Source organism: Suricata suricatta, chromosome 12 (assembly GCF_006229205.1).
Source record: "Suricata suricatta isolate VVHF042 chromosome 12, meerkat_22Aug2017_6uvM2_HiC, whole genome shotgun sequence".
Lineage (NCBI taxonomy): Eukaryota > Metazoa > Chordata > Mammalia > Carnivora > Herpestidae > Suricata > Suricata suricatta.
In genome coordinates, this window is record NC_043711.1 from 7514961 (window position 1) to 7521664 (window position 6704).

At 53.6% G+C, this 6704-nt stretch overlaps 1 protein-coding gene across 6 annotated transcripts in view; it reads left to right on the forward strand.

Annotated features, from left to right (window-relative positions):
* The first annotated feature begins 6245 nt into the window (after nucleotides 1–6245).
* The window catches only part of ILF3 (interleukin enhancer binding factor 3), a 31042-nt gene continuing 30583 nt past the window's right edge, over nucleotides 6246–6704 (forward strand). For 3 of the 6 annotated variants that reach the window (XM_029919271.1, XM_029919270.1, XM_029919272.1), the window contains exon 1: nucleotides 6248–6424. The gene's annotated coding sequence lies outside the window, so the exon portion shown is untranslated. Of the gene's footprint in view, nucleotides 6425–6704 lie in introns of all 6 variants that reach the window. The other 3 variants (XM_029919274.1, XM_029919275.1, XM_029919273.1) reach the window with 2 other exon arrangements.

Here is a 6704-nt window from a genome sequence, read left to right on the forward strand (position 1 = left end):
CGCTGATAGTGTGGAACCTACTTGGAATTTCTCTCTCTGCCCCTCCCCTGCTCAAACTTGCTCTCTCTCTCTCTCTCTTTCTCGAAATAAATAAACTTTAAAAAATAATGCACCTTAAAGAAAAAAAATTTTTTTAATGTTTTATTTATTTTTGATACAGAGAGAGACAGAGCATAGAGGGGGAGGAGCAGAGAGAGAAGGAGACACAGAACTGGATGGAAGCAGGCTCCAGGCTCTGAGCTAGCTGTCAGCACAGAGACCGACGTGGGGCTCGAACCCATGAATGTGAGATCTGACCTGAGCCGAAGTCGGAAGCTTAACCGACTGAGCCACCCAGGCGCCCCAAAGAAAAAATTTTTCAAGTGGCTTAAGGGAAATGGGAGTTCCTATTTGGCTCCTGTCCATGAGGTTGGACTGACTTGGGCCCAGTGGGGGTGACCCGCTCACGCATTTATTTACTCTCTGTCTTGAGTGTTCGGGCCAGGGTGATAAAGCACCACATTCCCTGGTCTCAGAGTTTCCTCTCTAGCTAGAGGGAGACAGATAATAACTAAATATATAACAGATGATGATAAACCCTTTGAAGAAAAATAAAGCAGGAAAATCTGGCAGGGCTGTTTAAGAAATGGTGGTCAGGGCAGCTGGGCCTCGCTGAGGCGGGGATGCTGGAGCAGAGACCCAGAAGAGAGGTCGAGAGCTCTGAATACCTGAGAGAAGGCAGAGTGTACAGCCAGAGCAAAGGCCCTGAGGTGACAGGCTGCTTGAATGAAGGAGGGAGGTATGGGAAGACACATCAAACTGTGTCCTAGGCTCCTCCCCTCCCAGCCCAGTGCCAGGTCAGAAAGACCTTCTCTTTCTCTCTCTCTCTCTCTTTTTAAAATGTTTCTTTATTCTTAAAAGAGAGAGAGACAGAGTGAAAGCGAAGGAGGGGCAGAGAGAGAGAAGGAGACACAGAATCCGAAGCAGGTTCCAGGCTCCGAGCAGTCAGCACAGAGCCCAACATGGGGCTCGAACCGTGAGATCATCTGAAGTCAGATGTTCAACCGCCTGAGCCCCCCAGGCGCCCCAGACCTTCTCTTGCTTAGATGACTAGAGGCAAGTCCCAGAAATGCCTACACTTTGGCCAGTTTGGGTGAAAACACTGTCTCTGAATGGGTCTTGGGCCAGAAAAGAAGTGGGGTTCTGATCAGCCAGACCCAGGGCAGAGGCTGGGAGGTGGGGAACAAAATGGCAGACAGGTGGTTCCCGAAGGGGACTCTTGGTTCTGAGGAACGAAGTGGGAACGGGGAGCTGGCCTCTGCGAGATGCCGGGGAGAGCAAGGACTAGAACAGCGGGGACTTCAGGTGGCCAAGGGGGGTCCTGGCGGGTGCCAACAATGAACTCCAGGTGCTTGGGGTCCTACATCCACTGGCCCACACGACAGCGTCACTGTGGGGCCCTGCCAGGGTTGCCCCCAAGTCTCAGCACCCGGGGGCTCAAGCTGATAATGCCATGACTTGGCTCCACTTTCACTCCATCTTTTTCTTTTCTTCTTTTTAATTTTTTTATGTTTATTTATTTTTGAGACAGAGAGAAACAGAGCGTGAGTGGGGGAGGGGCAGAGAGAAAGACACAGAACCGGAAGCAGGCTCCAGGCTCTGAGTTGCCAGCACAGAGCCCGATGCGGGGCTCAAACCCACGAACTGTGAGATCATGACTTGAGCTGAAGCCGGACAACCAACCGACTGAGACACCCAGGCGCCCCTCCATCTTTTTCTTTTAAAGTATTGCTGGGGTGTCTGGCTGGCTGAGTCCATAGAGCATGCAACCCTGGGTCTCGGGGCCTAGAGTTCAAGCCACGTTGGGCATGGAGCCAAAATTAAAAAATAAAACCTTTAGGGGCGCCTGGGTGGCTCAGTCGGTTAAGCACCGGCTTCAGCTCAGGTCATGATCTCACGGTTCGTGGGTTCGAGCCCCGTGTCGGGCTCTGTGCTGACAGCTCAGAGCCTGGAGCCTGCTTCAGATTCTGTGTCTCCCTCTCGCTCTGACCCTCCCCTGCTCGCGCTGTTTCTGTCTGTCTTTCAAAAATAAATAAAAGACATAAAAAAATAAAAATAAATAAAAATAAAACCTTTAAAATATGGCCTTAAAATTGACCACCGACATTACGTACATTCACAGCTTTGTGCAACCAGCACCGCCTCCGTGTGCAGAACTTTTTCTTCTTCCAAACAAAAACTCTGTTGCCATTAAACACAAACTTCCCTCCTGCGGGCACCATCATTCTACTTCCTGCCTCTATGGATCTAACTCTTCTAGACGCTGCAGAAGAATGGAATCAAACAGTATTTAGCTTTTGTGGTCTCGTTTATTTCACTTACCATCCTCCAGGTTTATCCACATTGTAACATATGTCAGAATTTAAAAAAATGTTTTTAAATGTTTATTTATGTTTGAGAGAGAGACAGAGTAGAAGCAAGGGGAGGGACAGAGGGAGAGACACAGAATCTGAAGACAGGCTCTGAGCTAGCTGTCAGCACAGAGCCCGACACGGTGCTCGAACCCACGAACTGTGAGATCATGACCTGAGCCGAAGCCCAAGCTTAACTGACTGAGCCACCCAGGCGCCCCAATGCTGACTAATATTTAACATTCCATCATCTGCATACATCGCAATTTGTTTATGCATTCACCCATCAACAGACACTGGGCTAATTCTACCTTTTGGCTACTGTGAATCAGGCCGCTGTGAACAGACGTGCGGAAGTATTTGGGGTCCCCACTCATTTCTTGTGGGCACGTACTCAGAAGTGGAAATATTGGAAATGTTCATTCTGTTTAATTCTGGGAACACATCGTGTTGTTTTGTTGCTCTGTCTTCTAACTGAACTTTCTTCCTTGTTGGTTTCATTCTCTTTCATCAAGGTATACTCCCTGCCCCCCAACCACACCTTGTAGTTCCTTGGCTTCAAGATTAGAGAAACAAGGGCTTCTCCTGCCCCCGAAGCCCCCCCCCCCCGTTGTTCACTGGCTCTGTCCGGCTGGACTTTGGACATTCGCTCCGAAGTCAATCACTGTGGTCAAGCCAGAGGCTTAGTTTCAGACTATGACAGCAGGGACTCATCGACTGAACTAGACTGGGCGAGGGAGAGGGGAAGTTCCGCAAAGCGCTGTGGTCAACCCATGTCCATCCTCTGGACGGGGAGGAAGGCAGTAGGCATGGGTCGAAAGGTTTCAGAAGTAAAAGTTCTCAGTGAGACGAGGGTGGGAGGCTGGAGTGGGAGACATCTCCGGGGATGAGGAAGGTAAAGACCGGGGAGAGCATGTTTGTGAGAACACCTAAGTCCCTAATGCTTTCAGAACCCATACACAGAGGGCAGTGCAGAAGGAGGGGACAGACCTTACTCTTCAGCCATTGAGGGGGACAGGGAGTGCACAGCCAGATGACCAGGCGTGACCATTAGGGCAGGGAGGGGAGAGACGGTGCACACTGGGGTTGTTAAACAGGTAGCAGCAGTGGAAAGGCAAGGGTGGTGGTGGAAGGCTGGGTCAGGGTGGACATGAAGGGACAAGAGAGATCGGGTGGCACCTTGGGGCTTCAATATTGCATGGTGACCAAGGAGAGAACACAGACAAGGGGCAGGATGGGTGTAGCTCATCTGAAGATTGGGCTGAGTGGTGCCTGGGTCGCTCAGTCCGATAAGTGTCGGACTTCAGCTCAGGTCATGATCTTGAGGTTCTTGAGTTCGAGCCCTGCATCGGGCTCTGTGCTGACAGCTCCGAGCCTGGAGCCTGCTTTGGATTGGGTGTCTCCCTCTCTCTTTCTGCCCCTCCCACTCTTGCACCCCCCCCCCCCTCTCTCTCTCAAAAAATGGATAAACATTAAACAGAATTAAAAAGATTGGGCTGAAAACCTCTCACCCGCGGCTTCTGGTGGGTGGCCCCGATAGAATGCACTTGTTAAAGGAGTCTGGCCTCCTCGACACTTCGGCTGCAGCCCAGCATCTCCTCCTACAGAACCCAGGTTGTGCGAGGCTCCAGTCCCAGCAGGTAACCTCTTGCCACAGGTTCCCAGGCCCTCACTCCACGCATCCTTAGCAAACCCCTGGGATGGGAAGAACTCTCCAAACCTGTCCTGGGCTCCTCTGTGGGGACTATAGTTTGAGCTAAAGCCTTGGCTTGTCACCAGGATCCCACTTATCCCTGCCTCTGTTTGGGGCCTCTCTTACAGGGGCTGCCTCCGAGCGCCTCGGAAGCAAGTTCTTCAGAAATCTATGGTCTTGGGAGTCAGAAAACCAGACACCTTCCCTGCCTCGCCGCTTGGTAGCGCTGTTTGCTCGGCCAAGCCGCACCCTCCGAGCCAGCTGCCCGGTGTCCGTAGTTGCTGGTCTCTAACTTGTTACAGCCGGTTATCACCTTCCTCGTCAGGGTGACCTTAAACAATCGAAACTTAACCAATTTTAGCCGAATACAGGGGCCATTAAATTTATCCAACCTTTCTTCATTTTCAAACTCTATTTAGGTAAGCCCTCCAAGTGGCGGGGCGGGTAGGGGAAGATGCTTAGTGTCTGTATGAAAAAGACAAAAAAAAAAATACACATAATTAAGCCTTTCTGGGAATAAAACAAAAAGCTTCACAATGGCTGCCAAGAAGGAAGGGGAGGGGGGTGGGTTTTGCCCCCTCACACTCTTGCACGTTTGATATCTTGTGTCAGGAGAATACATCATGTGTTCAAAACCCTCAGTAAAATGTAAACAGAAAGGCAGTAGGTACAACGTGCACCCATTTTAGTGGCATTTTTACACCTTACGCTTTTAATAACTGAGACATTTATTCGATACACACAAATGTGCCAAGTGCTTTAAAAAAATCATCACTTTGTAGATACCGAAACGGAGGCTCAGAGACCTGCAGTTTTTGGTCACACAGGAGGCTCGAATCTAGAACCGACAATGGGTCTTGCATCCTTAACAAAGGAGCTGCACCGTCCCTACATTTTTGCTGAAAAATCGTTATTGTGCCTTAAATCTTCTGTTTTTAAAGTTTATTTATAGATTTTGAGACAGCGCGGGTGAGAGTGGGGGAGGGGCGAGAGAGCGAATCCCAAGCGGCTGGATCTCAGGAACCATGAGATCGAAATGCAATCGAGGCACCCACGGGCCCCATATTATGCCTTAAGTCTTGAACGACTTCTTACTTTCAGGAAGGAAACCTCTTCAATGATTCCTTGCTCCGAATCCCAGCAGCTTCTGGACAGCACGCTTAGTACCGCCTGTCAAGCGCTGGCTTGATTCTGACACTGGAGCGGCGCCGGGCTTACTGGAGATGCACGCTGTTTGTACATCGGGGATCTCACGAAGCGCCCGGGAGAATTCAGTATTAGGCTGGAAAACAGAAGACGCCCTGGTGCCTTATGAACCCCGAGCTGTGGCTGGCAGAGCGTCTGACCTGCAAACCCGGCTCTCCCACGAGCAGCCTGTGAATCCTTTAGCCGGGCCTCAGTTGCTCCATCTGTCAAAGGGAGACTGGAAGATCCCGGGCAGCTCGGCTCTGCCCTTTGGAGGCCCGGTCCGGGCAGGGCGGCCGGACTACAATGGGGGGTTTGGCTTGCAGGGCCCAAGAACTGGAGCGCTCCCCGGCGCCGGTCCAGGGGCAGCAACAGGATCTGTCTGGCCGTCCCCGACACCTGCACCTCGGGTCTTCAAAGCCTCTAGCGAGAGATACAGGGAGATGGAAGGAAGCTCCGCCGGGTAGCTACGGAGGGAGGTCGAAGCCCCCGGAACAAGATCCGGCCACTACGAGAATACTCTTGTGACAGCCTCTCAGACAGGATCCCTCCAACACACCAGCGAGGGACGGGCGTAAGATGGCGGCCACGCAGGCGCACAAACTCACAGCAGGGGGAGACTCCGCCCCTCGCCCTGAACCACGTGGTGTTGCCGCTTAAAACCGCCATTGAAGAAAAAGAGCGGCGACCACCTCACATGACGGAGACCTACCAATACCAAAGGGAAGCGCCAAAGTCCTTGTCACGTGGCCACCACTCCATATTGGCCACTGTCACATGATCAAGGACTCGAAAAGGGAGGTAAACGTTTCTAATCCACGTGACCAGTAACGCAACGGCTACGCTCTTGCCACGTGACCGAAGCCCGCCTCCTTATCTCTTTTCGTCGCTCCCTCCCTCCCCTGCTGGGCCTGCGTCAAGCGGCAACGCGGCGGCAGGGGGCGGGGCTCCCGTCGATCACGTGGCCCGCACCTCCCCGGCGCGCGCCCGCCCGCCCGCTCGCCCCCGGCCCCGGCTCCTCCTCCTCCTCTTCTCGCCATTGCAGTTGGACTCAGCAGCCCGGTGCGCACCGCGTGGCTTTTAGGGGGAGACCCCGGCGGGCTGTGGCAGGAGGGCGGCGGCGGCGGCTGCGGTCGGGGAAGGGAACGCCGACAAGGTAAGCTTCAATGTGGCGGCGGCCGGGCCCGCTCCCGCCTCTGCCCCTCCCCCCGCCAGTCCTCCCACTCAGCGCGGGCCCGGCTGAGGGGTCGCGATGACAGGGCCTGAGGCGCCCCGCGCTCTCTTCCTACGCCCGGTTCTCTCGCCCCAGGGCCGGGCTCATTCCTCCCACGCCAGTCTCGCTCCCGCGCTCGGCCGTTACTCTCCCCCATTGTGCCGAGGAAACAAAATGGCGGCGGCGGCGGCGAGGGCCCGGTGCGCGCGCATCCGCCCCCCCC